At 39.8% G+C, this 20,216-nt stretch overlaps 1 long non-coding RNA gene across 2 annotated transcripts in view; it reads left to right on the forward strand.

Annotated features, from left to right (window-relative positions):
- The first annotated feature begins 13,320 nt into the window (after positions 1-13,320).
- The window catches only part of LOC144456366 (uncharacterized), a 29,046-nt gene continuing 22,150 nt past the window's right edge, over positions 13,321-20,216 (forward strand). The window contains exons 1-2 of one of the 2 annotated variants that reach the window (XR_013485468.1): positions 13,321-13,664; positions 14,614-18,558. This is a non-coding gene — a long non-coding RNA (uncharacterized LOC144456366). Of the gene's footprint in view, positions 13,665-14,613; positions 18,559-20,216 lie in introns of those variants that run through there. The other variant, XR_013485469.1, reaches the window with a different exon arrangement.

Here is a 20,216-nt window from a genome sequence, read left to right on the forward strand (position 1 = left end):
TTCTAGGGGTTCATGGGGATCAGAGTTGAATAGCCTCAGACAGAACCTGAGAAAATGAAATCGATCAGTAAGTCAGCAGGTCCTTAGTGCCTACTTTGTTTTAGATGCTGTTTTGAGTGCTAGAGATACCCAGACAAAATGAAACTGTGCCTGTCCTCAAGAAGCTTGCATTCCATTGGAGGAAACAACATACACACATACAAATTTATATAAGCAAGTATATGCAGGCAAATGTTTAACAACAGTTTAACCAGGGGGAAAAAATGTACCCACAACACACTTCAGTTTAATCTGCATTATTAACCTTTTCTCCATCACTTTCTTAAGTCTAGACAATCAACAAAACAAATAAATCAGTCCATGATTTGTGGAATTTGTCATTTCTGAGTTGAAAACGCTCACGTTGAAAATTAAACAATGACATCTCTCTTATGAGTCTGGCCTGGCTCGAGCTCATCTGTGTTTCAAGATATGTGCAAAGAAAATATGATGTGATTTCAGGGCAGCTGGAGGTGGGATTTGTAAAAGTCTCACGTAGGAGGTAGTTCTTGAGCTAAACTTTGAAGGAAGATAAGGATTCTAGGTACAGAGATGGCAGGCTTAACCCAGCTTGCCTTAGTTTCCTCATCTGTAAAACAAGATGGAGAAGGAAATGGCAAACCACTCCAGTGGTTTTGCCAAGAAAACCCCAAAAGGGGTCACCAAGAGTCAGACATGACTGAAAAGACTGAACAACAAAATATTCCAGGCATCGGAAGAGAGTGGAGAAAGAGAGGCAACCTATGTAAAAACTCAAAGATGGAAGGTGGAATATAATGCATGAGGAGCAGCTAGACACCCAGATTGACTGGGCCATAGAGTATATTAAGGGAAATAAAGTGGAATAAGACTGAATCCAGGATATGGAAGGCTTAAAATAACTTAAAAGTCAGCCTCCTTTACTTCCTCATCTCTCTTCCTTTGTCCCATACTTTTTTTGAACATCTGCTGCCTTGCAGAGAGAAAGGGGGAGATGAATTTTTGGCTATCCCGTTTATGTAAAGGGATGATGGGAAGATGTTGGCTGGGTCAGTTCATGGGATGAAAAAGTTTAAATAAGATGGTGGGCCTCTCTCTGGTGACCACTATTTTAATCACAGGTTTCCAAGAATTCTTGGGGCCTTCTTTAATGTCTTTACATCACTATCACCACTTTTCTGGATCTCAAAATCACAAGCATTCTTCTCAACTCTGAGATTTTATGATTCTATGATTCCAGCTCTCTTCTCTGAAGATAAGGAAGATTTGGTTGATGGAGTTTCCCAAGGCTACCAGTTGAACCAGTAGCAGGCCTAGACAACAGAAAGATGACTGACCTCTGGTTCTACTAGTCAAATTGCTGACCCCATAGCTCCACATTGCCTCATTCAGGCACATGGTGCAATACTACCTTTTCTCATTCAGTCCTTTCCTATTCTGTAGGATCTTTTCTGGATCTAAACATCACAATCAATTTCCCTTAAAGGCCTGTTGTCCTGGAAAATTCCTTCTGTCACTGCAAGGTTTCAATTTTCTTAGAAGAAACCAGCCAGCTACCATCACTGCCACTAATGGCATGCCTTAAAATTTGTTATTCATCCCATATACCCAAAATCCATTATCAGGAGGGGAGGAGGTGTGTAGACCTAGGGCTGTGTCTTCCCAATATGAGTGAACCAAGCTAAGGCCAGTCTCAGAGTCAGAGAGATCTGAACTCAAGGAGGGAGGGCGACCACATAGATTCTAACAAAAAAAAAATGGAAAATGAATTTGCATGTGCAGCTTCCTGATTGTCTGGAAAACCCAGATCCAGGAGAATAGAAACTAGGAAGGAAGAAGGCAGAGTACAAGCACAGTGGAATGTACTCTCCTTTTTTCCTTCCATCGAGGAAATATGACTCACCTCCTCATTTCTTATTTTCCCCCAATGTTTGAAATCCTCAAAGAAAAAGAGCACAATAAATGTCTGTTGCAGGGAGTTAGAATGTTAACTCTTCCTTGCCAAACCACAAAGAAGAAATCAGATTCCCTTTTAAAGTAACTCCCAAAACAGAATTCTATCAAGAATCCTAAAGAGGAAAGAGCCATAGCAAACTTCACTGAGGCAGCCATGTTTCGTTTTTTGTTTTGTTTTGTTTTCTACTCCCAGTTTTTTTTTAAATTAGGGAAATTATGCCAAAGAGGAGATAAAGAATAGATCATAGAATTCCTCTTTTGTTCTTGATCTATTTAAAATTCTTTTCTGTTTCGATTACAAATAGTTATTATGAACTATCTATCTATTTCTCTAGCTAGTTAGCTCCCTGGCTTCTAGGCTCATCTCCTGATGGTCCAACAAAGGTTTTAGCTTTAACCCTTCTCTGTCTCTCCTGTTCTAGCATAATCCCCAACTGGGAGTTTTCTCTGACCTCTGATGTGACCTTGACAGGCCCCGACCAGATGTCACAGGTTGTGTTGATTCAATGACTCTTTTCAAGGCCCCTGGTGCCGATGTTACTCTGGTGCCAAGCTGACCTTGTATCTTGTAGTGGCTCTGACAGCCTCTTTGAGGACCCACCAGTACAAGGACTGGCTAAAGGATGCAATAGTCCTGTCTCTTTCTGTGGATATGGTATAAGCTTTGGGGCACTGCCTTGGCCCTGTTTCCTTCTACAGCTCCATCAAGGACAGCCAGCGAGCTGGCTCTCGGACTCTTGGAAGGCCTGAAGTACATGTATGCTGCCTGGCTCTATATGGCTCTGTCTCCTAATGCTCTGACAGCCACATCTAAGATGCTACTAACTTTAGGCTCAAGGTCCCACACTGGCTCCCTCTTCTCCGACTTGTCTCTACTCTGAATGCCCACAGGCTTCTGGCACTCTTTTTTTAGGTGTCTTAGAGTCTGTTGCCTTTTCCTTTTGTATTTGTTTTTGTTTTTTAAACATTATTCCTTCTGGTACATTTTTAATACTCGCTGGAGTGTTTGCAAGAAAGCTGGGCTGCTCTAAGACCTTTGACATAGCCATCTTAACTGGAAATCTGTGATTCAGTTTTAAGCTACTTATGTTAAGATAACTTTACTTTCCCAAGGTAAGATAATTCTTCTCTGTGTGTTATCTTGGTGCTATTAGTGGCAACTATCTAAATTTGTGGGTGCTTTAATAAAATAAAATACATTTTCATTGCTCTCTTTTGTTTTAATATCACTTACATCTCACAAGAAGTCCTAGCTGCCCGTGGCACATTTATTGCTGTTGTTCATCTATTCTCAAAGAGGATGACATCTCTCTGGTGCAGACTCTCATCACCTCATGCCTGGACTATTGCAATAAGTATTGTGAGACATCATGAAGGTGATGCCTTGACTTGGGAGTCGATTGGATTTGAGTGAGACAGAGCTGTGCAAATCTCAGGAAATGTTGCCAGCAGCAATCTCATTCTCAAATAAGAATGATAATTCAGGTCTAATTTTTAGCATTTAAGGAGCCTTTTGTGTGAAGATGCAATATACAATATAATGATATAACAACGACAATAACAGAAATGCTTGGAACTTGCATCCATAGGTCATAAAGGACCAAACCAGAAGATACCTTAGCCTCCTCCAGGCAACACACATCGAAGACATCAAGAAAACAATGGCTAAACATATTAAGATACTTATTGGTATGCTAAAAACAAAGCTGAAAAGGAAAAATGCTTTTATAGCAATAAATATCTGTACATTCCCAATCTTACTTTATACTTTTGTCATTGTAAATCAACCTTAAAAATTTGAAAAGTATCCTAACTTATACAATATTAATGAGACACAGAGCCTATCACACTAAGACAACTACAGAAAAAGTAACAATTCCACACCAAAAAGGAGGAAGATTGACAAACTGAACTCATTAGCTTTTCCCCTAAACCTCCCCTTCCTTCCAAACTTCCCCATTACTGTTAGAGGCACCCCTATCCTCGTAGTCCCCCAGCCCCACAACTTGTGTGGCATCCTCAACTCCTCACTATCCCTGGTGGGGTGGGGCTGAGGACAAGATAGCCAAAATCCATATCCAATCAGTTGCCAAGTCCTGTCAATTTCACCTTTGCAACATCTCTCAAATTCAACCCCTTCTCTTTTTTGACACTACCATCTATCTTTCTGGTGCAAACCCTCATCACCTTATGCGTGGACTACTGCAATGACCTACTGATGGGCTTTCTTGCTTCAAGTCTCTTCCCACTTCAGTCCTTCAGCCACCAAAGTGATTTTGCTGAGCCACGGGTCTGACCACATCACCCTTATATTCAATAAACTCTAGTGGCTCCCTATCACTTCCTGGTACAAAATCTGCTTGGGATTCAAACCCTCCATAACCTAGCCCGTTCCAACCCTTCTAGTCTTCTTCCACCTAAAAACCTCCACCCCACCATGTGTATATCCAGTGACACTGGCCTTTTTGCTGTTGCATGAATAAGACACTCTATCTCTCAGTTCTGGGCATTTTCTCTGACTGCCCCTCAAAGCTTGGAACATTCTCTCTCCTCATCTCTGCCTACTAGCTTCCCTGGCTTCCTTTAAATCCTAGCTGGAATCTCAGGAAACCTTGTCTAATTCCTCTTAATTCTAGTGCCTTCCCTCTGTTAATTTTGTCCTTTTTATCCCATGTCCCTCTGTGTATATATCTACATACACATATATTCATACATACATATATACATATATATCTATAGCTTATTTGTATGTATGTGTACATATTTGTTTGCTTATTTTATCTCCTCCATTAGATTGTGAACTCCTCAAGAGCAGGGATTGTCTCTTGTCTTTTCTTGTATCTCCAGTGCTTAGGACAGTGCCTAACACATAGTAAGTGCTTAATAATTATCAACTAATTGACTGAGATATCTTCTGAGCACAAGATAAATAGTTTAAAAACCTATACAAATGCTTTTGGAATAAACAAACGTCACTTATAACAAGAACATGCTGTTGGACTTGGTCCAAGAATGGAATTAAGAGTCTCCTCCCTCAACCCCTCCCATGGGTGATATTTGCATGAACTCAGACAACAATTTGTCAAAAAGAAGTTGTGAACAAATATCTGTCATGAGAATTTGTGAAGAGGTAAATAATGGCCATTTAGGATCAGGTCGTTGATACCAGAACTTCAGAAAGGTTATCCTTAAGAATCCTAGATTTAGGGACCTATGTAGATTATGCGAGGAAACAGCAGAAACTGTATTATGTGTATATGTATATGTACATATATATATATATATATGTATGTATGTATATATGAGTGCATATGTGTTTATATATGTATTGTGTGTCTATGTCTGTGTGCATGTACTATAAGCTGTAAAAATTTTATCAACTAGGAAATACTTAACAAGTTGTGAGACCTGGTGGTTAGAATTATATACACAAAACTTGTCTTTTGTGGATTGACAGACATCAAACCTCCATACAAATATAGACCTCAAAATATCCTGGAGAATTCTACCAGTAGATTGTATTGGATATCACAGACTGAACTTTACCCACAATTGTGCAGACATAACATTAATCCGTAAACACTTAAAAACAAGAGAAGAGGAAGAGGATAAGCATTTGTTAAGCACCTACTATGTCCCAAGAGCACTTTACAAGTATTATCTCCTTTGTTCCTCATGACCACAAGGTGCTGTTATTATCCTCAAGAATATTTTTTAATAGATGCCACCACACAAAATACTCATAACCTACAAGCTAAAAGGAACAAAGAGCTTCCAAAATATAGGGACCTCACAAAGGATATCAAAATCATGTGGGAACAAGATAAAGTTACATATATTCCTGTTATCCTTTCTGCTATTAGAGTTGTACCAAGTGTTTTCAATCAATCAACATTTGCTAATTGCCTACTACATTCCAGGCGCTTTGCTAAGGGCTGGTGGTACAAAAAGAGGCAAAAGATAACCTTTTCCCTCAAGGAGCTTAAAATCAAATGGGGGAGACAACATGCAAATAAACATATACAAAGCAAACTATAATTAGGACAAAGAGGAGATCAGTAACAGAGGGAATGCACTGTAATTAAGAAGGGTTAGAAAAGTCTTCCTGTAGGAGGTGGGATTTCACTGAGCTTACCAAGGATAAGCTTATATTCTAATCCTTTAATTCAATTCCAAAGGCATTCTTTTCTCCAGCTGTGCAACTGTCCATAGAATATAAAATATAAAAGAATATAGATAAAAATATAAATTCCACAGGACATGAAATATTAAAAAGTGCTGGTTAGCAACTCTTTCAGGATCATTTCCATTTGAACCTCATCAAAATAAAGATGAGAAGAAGATAATAATAATAGTAATAATAATAACCTCAGATCCCCTAACAGATGACAAATGCTCAAATGTCCTTGAGAATGCAACAAATAAGCCATACTGGCCCCAGTGCATCATCATGGGCAAAGGGGTTGCCCACAATCTCCTAGACACAACATTGACCCATAAAATTTTAATAACAAAGTTTTAAATAGCTATTGCCTTGCCAAATACTTTCAAACTACATGGAATGAAAAATTGCAAAAACATAGAGACTTAGCAGAAGAAATTAAAATCAAAGGAGCAGAATAAAGAGTATGTCATCCCTGTTATCTTATCTACTCTTGGAATTGTCCCAAGAGTTCTTTCATTAAGTCTACAGAAGATGAACTTACATCTCAATAATTTTATTTTTATTAAAGAAAAAGCAATCATTTTATCTTCCCATGCAATAGTCCACCAAATATGAAATATAAAAGAACAATAGTAGAATAGTAACTTCTCCAAAGACTATTTCTTTCTCAACTCCATTGACTGGAGGATGAGAATAATGAAAACCAGAAAATAATAATTACTCTCTTCCGTAGACTCATGCTCTGATGCCTCATTGTGGCATGGCAGAGATCCTGGGCTCTTAATGTCAATGCCAGTAGAGTACAAGCCCTTGTAGGGCCTAACAAGCTGGAAAAACTGAGTTAAGAACCCGATACCAGGTTGTGGTCTGAGAATAAGCCTAAGTCTGGAGAGTCTTATAGGTGGTGAATTTCTTTTAGCCATCACAACTTGTGAAACCGTCTAAGGCATTGAAGAGTTTATGGTCTGTGTTTATGGAGGGAGTGCCCAAACCAATGAAATCACATGTCTTTTCAAGCACTGAATAATTGTAACTCATATTTACAGAACACTTTAAAAGTCTGCAAAGTACTTTCCCCTTAGCAATTCTTTGAGTTAGTGCGAGTATTATCCTCATTTTATGTATAAGCAAACTGAAGCTCAGAGAGGTAATAGCTAGTAAGAAGTAGAACTATAACTCAAACGTGGGTCTTCTGTCATTGTTCCATTGTTGTACGCTACTTCATTAACTCTGAAGAGCACAGAGGAACTGAGATGACAGACCAAGAGTAAATAAGATATAGTCCCTGTCCTCATAAAGCTTCCATGAGAGAGCTTTTGGTCGCCATTAATAATAACTGACACACTTGTATACACAGCCGTAAGTGGTATCATCTTCACAATATGTCAGTGATATCAGAATTACAAAATCCTTTCTAATAAAAATGTGAGGTAGATAGAGTTCCTGGGATATCACCCATTTTAGCAGGAAAGCTAAAATAATACTTAGATCTCTGGTCCGACCTAGCTGAGAATGAACTATGTCCTAAAAGTTGTTTATTCGAATTTAGCTAGCATCTATTCAGATCTTACTGGGTACCCTTCAGTGGTGCTAGAAGAAATGTAGAAATAAATAAGAAACAAGTCCTTCCCTCATGGAACCTTCCTAAGGCATTCAGCAACCACCCAGGGACAGGAGAAGCTCAACCCTGTCTCTCCCCCCACCCCCCAAAAAAGAAGAAATGTTAAGAAGCTGCTTTAGAAATCACACTGTTCTCTCTCTTGCATCACCAATTGCCTCTTGTACTTTTTGAACTGGATATTCCATTATATCTAAAATAGATCTCATCTTTCCCTCTCTCCTCTTTCAAAGTTTCCTCTTACTGTCAACATCCTCTCTGTTAATGAGGCTCACAACTTCAGGGGCACCCTCAACTCCTCTTACACTCCCTCCACATCTGTTGCCATCTTATTGTTTCTACCTCTCTTTTGTACATCCTCTTTTCTCCATTCACACAATCACCACCCTAGTGCAGGCTCTCCTCACCTCATCTGGTTGCTGTCCCTGTCTCAAATCTCTCCCTCGAATCCATCCTTCTCTCAGCTGCCAAAGTTGTTTTCTTAAGCATAGATTTGTCGATGTCACCTCCCTACTTAATAATCACCAGGGGCTCCCTATCCTCTCCAGGATCGAATACAAAATGTTCTGTTTCGCCTTTATAGCCTTTCACAGCCTGGCCCCTTCCTACATTTCTGATCCTCTTACACTTTACTCCCCTTAATATAGTCAGTGATACTGGCCTTCTTGCTGAGCACTATACCTCCTAACTCCAAGCCTTTTCATTGGCTGTCTTGCTTGCCAGGGAATGCTTACCTTCCTCATCTCTGCCTCTTAGTTTCTCTGGCTTCCTTCAAGACAGCTCAGATCTCACCTTCTGCATGAGGCTTTTCTTGGTTCTGCTAGTGTCTTATCTCTAATTTTACCTTTTATTCGCTCTCTATGTATCTTGTACCTATGTGGTTACTGACATTTTCTCTCTTGTATTAGAATGTGAGCTCCTTGAGTACAAAGACTGTGTATTTGTCTTTCTTTGTTTCAAAGCACTTAGCATAGTGCCTGGCACATAATAAGCTCTTAATAAATGCTTTTTGAATGAACTCTAGCACTAGTATAGCCCTGGGCCTCCATATTGCATATGCATGCATGTATATGTGCATATATATATATATATATATATTATATATACATATATATATACATATACACATGCACATGCACGTGCACATGCACATACCCATACCCATACCCATACCCATACCCATACCCATACCCATACACATACACATACACATACACATACACATACACATACACATACACATACATACACATACACATACACATACATATACATATACATATACATATACATATACATATACATATACATATACATATACATATACATATACATATACATATACATATACATATACATATACATATACATATATAATGCTATACATGGGAGGCACCAGGGAAAGAATAATCTTTGGGTCTAACATTGTTCAGTTTTCTTTTTGCTGTTAACAGGAATAGAAAACATCTCCATTTTTTTTGAAGAGGAAGAAGAGAAGGAGGGAATATATGTTATATGTTATATATATGTATGTATATAAACATATATGGATGTTTTTACAATTTTAAAATGCATCAGAATCCACTTAGAAATAAGGAAAACAAAAGATCACCAATTGGTGCTAGAAATTTGTCTCTTAAGATATTAGTAAAAATATTTGGAAAGTAAATAAAATAGCATGCAGAAGCACCTAGGCTTTCATGAGCAGTGTCTCTACGGAAAGTAAAACACAGCTGTTGGCTTCTATCTTCAGGTCCATATCTTAGTTTGATATCTCCCTTTGCCACTGGACACTGGGCTTAGAGTCAGGAAGACTTGGGTTCACATTCTGTTTCAGACACTTACTGGGTTTGTGACCCTGCAAAAATCACTTAATCCTTCTGTGCCCCAGTTTCCTAATATGTAAAAATGAGTTTAGCATCTGGCATCCCAGTAGCAGTGAGTCAATTGGCAGTTGAGAGAATTACCTTTGGAGGAGAGGATCTAGTTTTTCTCCTCTACCTCCTCCCTTTCATTTACCAGGTGACGATTTTGTAAACTTTGAAAGCTTGAAAGGATCTGAAGTTCCTATTGGTATGAAGAACAGAATCCACTGGAACTGGTAGCAGTATCCCCCAGCAGTATTGGCTGATGGCAACATCTGCATAAGGAGCTAAGAGACAAACTACACCCACCGAGGGGAGGAAACTACATGACTCTACTAGATTACCAGCCTTAGGAGCCCAGAAGACAGCTACATCTAAGGGCTACTTCATTACAATTCCAAAGGATGAGAAGGGGCTTCTAATAATCAAAACCTGCAAGTTTACCTTTTGGGCAATGAGCTCATCTAGAGTTGAGCCCACTCTCCCTAAGGATCTTCTATAAGCAAAGGAATAATATACTCCTCACTTAGAGGGATGTTTTTATAGCAGTAACTATCCTTGGTGTATACTCTTTTAATAGCTATTGAAGTCTATCTGTCTGATAATCAACAAGGAACATACTGGATAGGGGCTTGAAAGTTCACATATTCAAAACCACAGCTAACTTAGATTACTCCTAGAACCCTAAGGGGAGAAGTAACTAGCCACTAAGGGCCCCAACCTTATGATAGGAGTTGCAGTTGAAGAATTAGCCCCAGAGAGAGATAGTGTGACAATGGGATTATAAATATAGAGTCAAAAGGATCCTTAGAGATTATTAAATGCAGTCTCCTCATTTTACAAAGATGATTTGCCCAAAGTCACACAGACATTAAGTATAAAACCTTAGATTTGAAATCTAGTCCTCTGGCTACAAATCCAGCCCCTTCCAGCTCTAAAACCTATGATTCTGTACTGCAAGAGTTCTCCTCCTTCTCCTCCTTTTTCTTCTCCTCCTTCTCCTTCTTCTTCTTGGATCCATATATTTATTCTTTTAAAAGATGTTTTTGTAACTGAATTTTAATATAATTGATTTTCTCTATAATCATATGTATTCATTTTATACATTAAAATATTATTTTAAGAAGGGGTCTATAGACTTTAACAGACTACCAAAGGGATTCATGACAAAAAAAAAAAAGGTTAAAAACCCCTGCATGAGGGAATTCAGACATAGGTAGGTATTGGAGCCATGGATTAGACAATGCTTTTGGGTCTTAATGAATGTCTAGCTACATTTTTACATTCATATTTCAAATGTAATATTTACTGTGTCTTAAATTTGGGGTTAAAATCCCAGCCCTGTATGTTTTGATGTAGAGTCAAGATAGATTAGGAATGAAATAAATTGGGTAGAATGAAATAAGACAGAGATTGAGAGAGAAAGACAGGGAAGACAGTTCTGCTCCCATACCCCCACTCAGCATCTCCCACATTAAACTGGCACCACCTCTTGCCTCCTAATAATCTCAGTTAAGACTCAACTCTATCATTACTTAGAGAGAACTTGTGCAGCAACTGGCATTCTAACTTTGTCCCCTTCTGTTAGCCCTGTGAGCAACTGTGATTTTTTTCCACTCAGTGTCAGGGGAGAAGGAGGGAAGTCTATCTATGAAGGGGGAAGTGTATCCTCTATGGATTTCTGGACACAATACAGGGGCACGCCACATGACAAATCCTTGTTGGTTGCATCAGTTTCCATTACTGGGTGGCTTAAGTCCCCCTCCCCAAATTCTTTGAATTATCCTGCTTCATTCCTAACCCTCTCATTTGGGAAAATAAGGAGGTGAGCCAGACCCTTCCATAGCAAAGGCCCAAGAGGATGATTGGGGGAGAGAAGGCAGCCTTCTCTGCAGGTGTGTAACAAATGGTGGAACCTCTTGTAACTCCTCAGCCCCTTCATTTGACCTGACCCAGTACCCATTTTGTGGACCTTTTCTTTCATCCTGGGTTGTTGATGCTATCTCTACCCTCAGATCACATTGTTTCCCTGCTGTTGACCGCCTCCTTCCCATGTACTGACATTTTCTTGGCCTTTGGACTGTCTTGGACTCTTTGCTGGAAAATTGGGGTTAATATCCTCTACATCGGCCTATGACCTATGGCCTATGGCCTTCTGTATTGACTTTTCCTGCTATTAATTGCCTCATTGCAAGCAAATCCCAGGGTTCTGTCCTCCATGGCTCTGAGTGGAGCCAGTGGATAGGGCTGGGCAGGTTTTGATCTGAGGTGTCTCCCAGTTGTACTACCCGTAAGACTGGGTTAGCAATTGTAGAAGGTCCCAAACAGAAAAGTCTCAGGGGATGACGGGTGGGGCATCTGCGACAGGAATGACAGTTGCAGGAATATCAGATATAAAATACAAAGCAAATCGAATACAGAGCAAACAGGTCCCAACATCTCAGGATAGGCAAAGTAGTTTTTCAAGAAGGACCTTCACAAGATCCAAGGAGTAAGCCCATACAATCCAAAGCCAGCCTATAGTATTAAGTAGCCCAGATTCCAGCAAAATCTGAGCTTGACAGAAGAGATCTTACCCAATTTGTCACACTCAGCATGGCCAGTGTAATATATAGCCAGGTGTGAGGTTAGAGGTATTTAGAATGGCAGAAAACTAGCTTATTCTACTGGACTGGTCTCCACTGTTTTCCAAATCCTCAGTTTCCCTAGGGACATGACTTTCCCTTAGTTGATGGCGTCACAAGTTGCCTGAGGCACTGGCCTCTGACTGAAGGTCTCCAATTCTTTATTCATCTTTGTTCTACAACTGAAATTTGTTTACTCACGTCTTAGATGTGGGCTAGAACTAATGGTCTGGATTCATATAGTTTTTTACCCTACTTGGGAGGTCGATAAAATTTAATGATTACCAATGTCAATCAATGCCTTTCTCATTTGATTGAAGACCCCCAGGCAAGACAGTATCCTGGCAACTAAGAAAGTCCAAATCAGTTAATTTTCCTCTTTATACCACACATTTCTCCTTCCTTTCATCCTTTCTATTCTTGTCTTTTTTTTTTAGGAACTCAAAATAATTGTTTCACTCACACTCTAATATTTTACAAAATAGAACTAGAAACCAAATGGAACCAAAGGAACCAGATGGAAAATTCCATCTGATAGCTTGTAACTTTAAATTTAAAATAGTAAATATAGTAGCACTACTTATTTGGAGATCAGTTTTCCAGCAATATCTCCATTTAGAACACAAGCAAAAAGTAAAAAGAGCCTCTGAGAGATTCACCCTTTCTTTTCACAAAGAATGAAGAATGCAACCAGGAAGAGTTGGATCAATCTTTTATCTATCTGACTTTGAGATTAATTAGGACAGCAATAAACTTTAAAGAATAGAAAATCATTGAATTAGACATTTGTCATCTAGGACTGAAAGGAAGAGTAGTAAAAGGGATTTCAATAGCTAAGTAAATTCTTAGGAGAAAGTTTGCCACACTCTAGCTCAGGGGTGAAGGACCTGAAGTCTCAAGGTCCTCCACCCCTGCTCTGGCTTCAGTGGACCAAAGCGCTTTGACGGCCACAGTGAAACTGAGTGGTATTCAACAGCAGCCACTTTTCTGTACTCCTCTTCTCATTTTCAGTTTATAAACTCTGAGCAAATCGTCCACTCAACCAGTGAAACTGAAAATGAAACAGTCAAACGATCCATGCTGTCACTCTTGCTCTCAGTTCAAACTCATATACTCTATTTCTGTACCCAGGGAGTGTCTCATGAGAACTTCTCAGTCTCTCCCAGGGTCGGAGAAAACAATATTGTCTGTTTAGTACTTCAGAAAATCATGCAGCTGGGGACCAAGTACTAGGTTTTCTCTCTGCCCACAAAAAAAAAAATTGATCTTCTCAAACTTCATTTCAAATAGAGTCACAGATATACAGCTGGAAAGGCCTTCTGATCCAACCTCCTTGCTTTGCAAATGAGAAAACTACAGCTAAGAAAAGCAAAATAACTTGTGGAGAGTCACACAAGTACTTCTGACAAGAGTCACAGGTAGGATCTGAGTCCACACTTTCTGATAGCAGAGCCTGTATAATTCTTGGTTCCTTCAATGGGGATGGTCCTGGAGGTTTCTGACTAGATAGTTCTTTAATGGAAAGACAAAAGGTTTATCGCAGGAAGATATTCTAATCTGTCATCTGATTTCTCATGTATTTCCATTTTCACATGATACGGCTTTGTGGGTGTGAGAAACATTCAGCTACTCATAATAGCTAGACTGCTTCCCTGAATGTCTTAGGGTTCTCTAGATTCCTTTGCTAAAGGTAAATAACTCTGGTGAAATTACTTACGCTGACAAGTAATGTCTCCAAAAGCAACATTGGGTGAGCCTCAGAGAGGCAGCCCCCTTAGGCCAGTTTCACCAAGAAATTTAGGAGCCTCATTGTCATGGGTTCACAATGAGATTTAAGTGCCTAATTAGAAGACAAGTTTGGGGTCAAAATAATGGTGGTCCTCCAAGTTTCTCAGAATCACCCAAATGGCACAAGCATCACATTAGGTGATTTTCTTTGCTGATCTCACAGACTCTCTGTCTTTGTTAAAGGATTGCTGGTCATCCAGAAGATTTATGTTCTTTCATCCCTTCTAACAAGTACAGTTAATGAGTACAATTAATCAAAAGAAATCAACACTTGGCCACATCTGAAAACATAGGCCTCATTCAGCAACTATCTTCCACCGCCTCTTTGCTGAGAAGTAGAGTCATATTTCACTATCAGTCCTCTGAAGCCACAGTGGTGACCAACATATCTTCACATGGAGCCTTCTCTGATTAAGATACACTTTGTAATTAGATAGACTTTACTTCCTTCAGTGTTTGATTTTCTGAACTTGGGAATACATCCATGTTTCCTATTTTTATGTTTTACATAGTAGAGCCATAGGGCTATCGACTGTCACATGCTTTCTAGCAGCAATGGCTGTATTGATTTTATTATAGTTTCCCGGAGCAAGAAGGAGGAAGAAGATGATGAGTAGGGTAACTGGCAAGATTCCCTGAAGAGGCCCTGGTTTCCTATGGATGACTGGATGAGATGACAAACTATTTGGGAATGTTGCAGCTGTCAAGGTGAATCACCATCTAACACCATCTTAGTACATTACCTTGGCTAACCCACTTCACTTCTCTACCTCCAGTGCTAGTTTTAAAAGATAATACCTGTCAACTACTTATCTCCAAAGGGTAGCTATAATTGATGGGTATACCATTTGTTTCCAATTCTTTGCTACAACAAAAAAAAGCCGCTATAAATACTTTGTATATATGTGTACCTTTCCTCTTTCTTTGAGCTCTTTGGAGCATAGACTTGTGGTGGGTTTCACTTAGTCAAAAACATGCACCGTTTGGAGAACTTAGGGGCATGGTTCCAAATTTCTTTCTGAAACGGTTGGACCAGTTCAAAGCTCTACCAATAGTGCCACAGTGTGCCTGTCTTTCCATATATTTGTTTTTCCTTTTTTGCCATCTTTGCCAATCTGATGGGTATAAGGTAGAAGCACAGAGTTGTTTTCATTTGAATTTCTCTAATAATGATTTGGAACATTTTTTTCACATGGATGTTGATAATTCAGATTTATTCCTTTGAGAACTGCTTTATTATGATATGAGGTATTGTTAAAGCGTATCATCTTTACCAACATAGAGAAAAAACTACTTAGTAGCTTCCTTCCTACATGTCTTAAAGATTGAGTCTCATTCTTTATTCAAATCACCATAGAGTTAATTACCAGGTTTTAGAAAAAACCGTCACTTGAGAATTCCCATATAAAAGGTTATAAAGGACCTGGACTCTCCCTACTCCACAAATCTTAGCAAGTGGCTCCAAAAGATCTGAGATAGCTCAATGATAAAGGAACTGCACTGAAAGAGTTAACTTTTCCATCCAGTCCAGATGGAACTGTTTAACATGGCCAAGAGCTGGCAGAGGCTAGGAGAAGATTTGCATCAGAATCTTGGCGCTCAGGTAAGTAGGTCTGAAGCCTGAAGGCTCTGGAAAAAGGGTTGCCCTGGTAAATAGCCTTTGAGCACTGGGAAAAGGGTCAGAGGGCATGCCAGAGAAGTCCGTATGAGTCCTGGTAAATAGTAAGAAGCCAGGGGAGGCTTGGAAAGCAACGTTGCCCCACCTCTAGCCACTGTAAATGAGGAGTACCAGCAGCCGGTCAGAGTAGGGGCATCATCAGGCCAGGTCACTGCAAGATCTCAACCCAGCACAGAGCCAGCCAAAGGGAAAACCACAGCACCATCTACCCCATTCATTCACAGGTCCTTTGCTTATCAACAACACTCCTGGAGAGGGTGAGCTTTATTTTTCATCTTCCAATTACTACTAACCCTATATCAATCTCCCTATCCTGACATTAATAACTGGCCCCATGAGAGAAAACTTTCCCAATCTTCACCTTTATCCTCATACTCATGGAAACTGAGGCAAACAGGAGTTAATCTCAAATCCTCATTTCCCCCTCCAACCTTATAATGGACAAACTTCTCTTCAACTTAGATCTCTTTCTCTTACACCTTTTCTAACTACCAACCTCACTGAGAACCGTCTCCCCCACCGTGACACTCCATCCCATCCTCCTTTTCACTACTGGCGATATCTTTACCCACATCCTTCCCCCTGTTTCCCATTTTCCTCCAACACACAAACAGACACACACACACACACACACACACACACACACACACACACACACACACACACACCCTCCTTGCTTACCACTTCTACTTCTAGACTTCTTTTACTACTGTCATTCAGCAAACTTTCCTCACGGTATCAAAATTTCTCAACCAATTCAGAAAATGCTGTCTGTTGAATACCAGCTCCCAAATCATTAATCTTCTTTTTTTTAAGAAGTTCAGCACTTGGGTCATCATTTTTCTCTTCTTTCTAACTCATGCCTTTGTAATAAGAAACTCAGGTTGGCACAATAGATACAATGCTGGGTCTGGATTCAGGAAGGTCTGAGTTAAAATCCTTCCTTAGACATTTACTAGCTATGTGGGCAAGTCATTTAACCCCTGTTTTATCAGTTTTCTCACCCATAAAATGGGGATAATAATATTATCTACCAGGGCAGGTTGTTATGAGAACTAAATGAAATAATCATTATAAAGCACATGGCATGTAGTAAGTGCTATATGAGTGTCATTTATAATGATTATAGATCCATATTGATGCTCCCTCAAATTCTCTAACCTCCCAGTTCCTCAGTCTCCTTAAATTTCATGTTCTACCTCTTCAGCTTGATGTCAGCCTCATAAATGGTCAAATTCTAAATTTCATCTTTACCCAGAAGAATCCCATTTCCTCATTTAAAAACTCCGTCATTCTTCTGACCATAACCTCCTCTTATTCCATCTCTTCCTATACTTCTGTAACCTTTACAAAGTGTAGGTATAGGAGACCTAAGCCATACTTTACCTTTACTGTTACTTCTGATCCCACCTTCTCAGACCTTTACTCTTCTGTTGCTTCATTTCCTTCCCTTTCCAATGTAATGAGCCAGCTCAACTCTACCCTGTCCAGTGCTTTTGAATCTCCTGCCCCATTGTTCTATCACAGATCAATCCTTTCAAAATCTTAGTCCTGGGTTATTCCCACCATCTAACTCTTCTACTAAGAGGAAATTACCCAGTGAGGCCAATATGAACCTATGTTATCCAAATTCATCTGGGCCTTCACTAAAGCAAGGCAATTCCTTTATTCTTCCCTAATTGATTCCGAAATCCAGGGGTCAGCAAATTATGGCTGGAGGGCCAAACCCAGCCTGAGGCCTATTTTTTGTATGGCCAATGAGCTAAGAATGCTTTTTATATTCTTAAATACAATTAGATTTTTTTTTTAACGTAGGAATCATTCTTAGCTTTCAGGTATACAAAAACAGGCAGTAGCTTGCAGGGCCGAAGTTTGCTGACTTCTGCCCTAACCAGCTATTCACAAAAGCTTTTCCACACCTTCTCTTCCCTCCTCAAACCTCCCACATCTCCAACCCCACCTCACACCACTTGCCTCCTACTTTGCTGAGAATTGAAACCAGTTGACACAAGCACCTTCTTCTACATTCTCTTCGTCTCGAAACCCTTTAACATCACCCCCTCCCCACTCTCTTCTCCTTTCTCTATCTCTGACAGAGGTGGTCCTTTTCCTTACCAAGTTTCCTCAACTACAAAATGGGGAAGGAAATCATGAGACTGCACCAAAAATTAATAATTTTTGTTTTCTCATCTTTCCACATCTTACTTTCTCCAACAAGAGTATAAATTCCTAGGGGGCAGATACTCTGTATCATTCTTCCATGTACCATACCTGCTTGTAACAGGAGGGACAATCTTGTGTACTAACAGATATGTTAACAGTTACTTCCTAATATCAAAATTACCTAAAAAATAACAGAAGGTTAGGGCACAATTTTTTTTCATTGTGAACTGCTATAAACATTTTTGTACATAAAGGATATTTTCCATTTTCCTTTGATCTCTTTTGGGTATAAGCCTAACTATTGAATGGTAGAGCTGGGTCAAAGGGCTTTTTTGTGTATAATTCCAAAGCGCTTTCCAAAATGACTGTACCTATTCACAAGTCCACCAATGTGCCTGTTTTCCTATACCCCTTCCAACATTTATCATTGTCTTTTTTTAAAATCTTTGCTCATTTTTATCAGTGAATAATCCATTTTTTGTTTCTAAATTGCAAATTTTTTTAAAAAATCTATTCATTTATGGAAGTCAGGACACTGGGATACAAATCCCACTTCCCTTTCCATGAGTCACTAGACAATCCTGAGAAACTCACCATACTAGGATTCCTCTGAAATTAGGTGGACTTTAAAGAGCTTCCTTATAAAAGATTTTGAGGTCATTAAAGAGAAAGTTAACTACAAATTGTTGTCATATTGTAATTATGTTCAAATGTCAAATATCCCAGAATTTCCTTGTGAAGGCATTTGGAGAATTAATGATGGCTTTTCTTTTGGGATGGCTGATGCTGAGGCTAAGGAGACAGGAAGAAACCAATTCTAAACTTCATCTCCCTGGGATCTGCCTCCCTCCAGTCAATACAGGTTTGTCTGATTACCACCGAGATATCTATCATCATGCTGTCAGGCTGAATCTGCACTTAGACAAACAACACCCAAGGATGGTGAGGTGACTGTTTGTTGAACTTTGCTTCAGACTCAGGGTTCAGACTGCCTGCCAAGGCCTCAGGAGAGAGACATTCATCTCTAACCCAAATAGGAGAGAGCTTCAGACAAACCACAGTTTGGTTCATGGAGGCCCCCAGCCCTGAACTTTGTATTCACTTACTGCTGAGCATCATATAACTCAAATATTTGCCAGGGGAAACCAGAGGGCCAGAGGAACAAAGGCCTTTCTTGGCTAAAGACTCTGCCTAGAAAGTTGCCTTGGTCTTCGTGTGTATAGGTGTGCTTGAAGAGGTCTGTGGCTATGTGAATTCGGTGCCATTGAATTCACGTGTGTGGGGGGTGGGGGGAGCGGGATAGGGTTGGGAAGAAGGATTTAGGAAGGTGTTTTAACATCAAGGCAGAAGTCTCCGGAAATTCTGTCTGTAAAAGGAATAAGCTTGGGTTTGTTTTTGAAATCCACCTCATTCTGGAAAGAATCCTACCCAAACCGCTGGGGTTTCTGAAATGATATTTGATAAGTGCAAATGGGCTGAAAACGTCTTGGAGATTTTTCAGGTTTGTATGACCAGTGGCGGCTGCTAGAGCCAAGTCCACTTCTTGAGATCCCCTGCCAGTGGCTGTACAGCCAAATGGGGCCAGCATTTGACCTTGACCCCAGTTTGCCACTTCCCAAATAAACACGCTGAACCCACTTTTTGTCTGCCAAGGAAAGCAATGAGGGCAGCTCCCACAGGGTCTCCTGCAAGGTTCTTCTGACAATCTATCTCCTTTCCTTATTCCAGACAACAAGGCCACTCACTCATTCATTCATTTAATAAGCATTTGTTAAGCTCTTATTCTGTGCAAAGCACTAGGCCAGGTGTTTTGAGATTCATGGTAAATATAACACAAAGCCTGCCTTCAAGGAGCTAGGATCTAATGAGGCGAAATGACTTGAACAAAAATAAGTGTAAAAATATGGCAGTGTAATAGTACAAAGGAAAGATTCAGGAAAAGTGCCGTGAGAAATTTGAGGAGGTAAAAAAAAAATCACTTTCAGCTAAAGGGGAAGAGGATAGGCGGAGTTGATGACTTCATGAAGGAAGTGGTACCTGGGCTGGGCCTCTAAAGAAGGGAGAGATTTCAACAAGAGGAGAGCTATCAGAGAAGACCAGTTCACACCATTCTGTGCAAAGGCACAGAAGCAGAAGGGACAAGAAGTGGGGAGGCAGAGAGGAGAAGAGTGTTCCTTTAAGTCTCAACTAAAATCCCACCTTCTACAGGAAGCCTCCCTCCGCTCCTAATCCTAGTGTTATCTCTGTGTTAATTATGTCCTATTTGCCCTATTTGCATATATTTGTTTCAGTGTTGTCTCCTCCATTAGATAGAAAGCTCCTTGAGGGCAGGGACTGCCTT

The sequence above is a fragment of the Phascolarctos cinereus genome, unplaced genomic scaffold (assembly GCF_003287225.1).
Source record: "Phascolarctos cinereus isolate Bilbo 61053 unplaced genomic scaffold, phaCin_HiC Scaffold_3;HRSCAF=262, whole genome shotgun sequence".
Classification (NCBI taxonomy): domain Eukaryota; kingdom Metazoa; phylum Chordata; class Mammalia; order Diprotodontia; family Phascolarctidae; genus Phascolarctos; species Phascolarctos cinereus.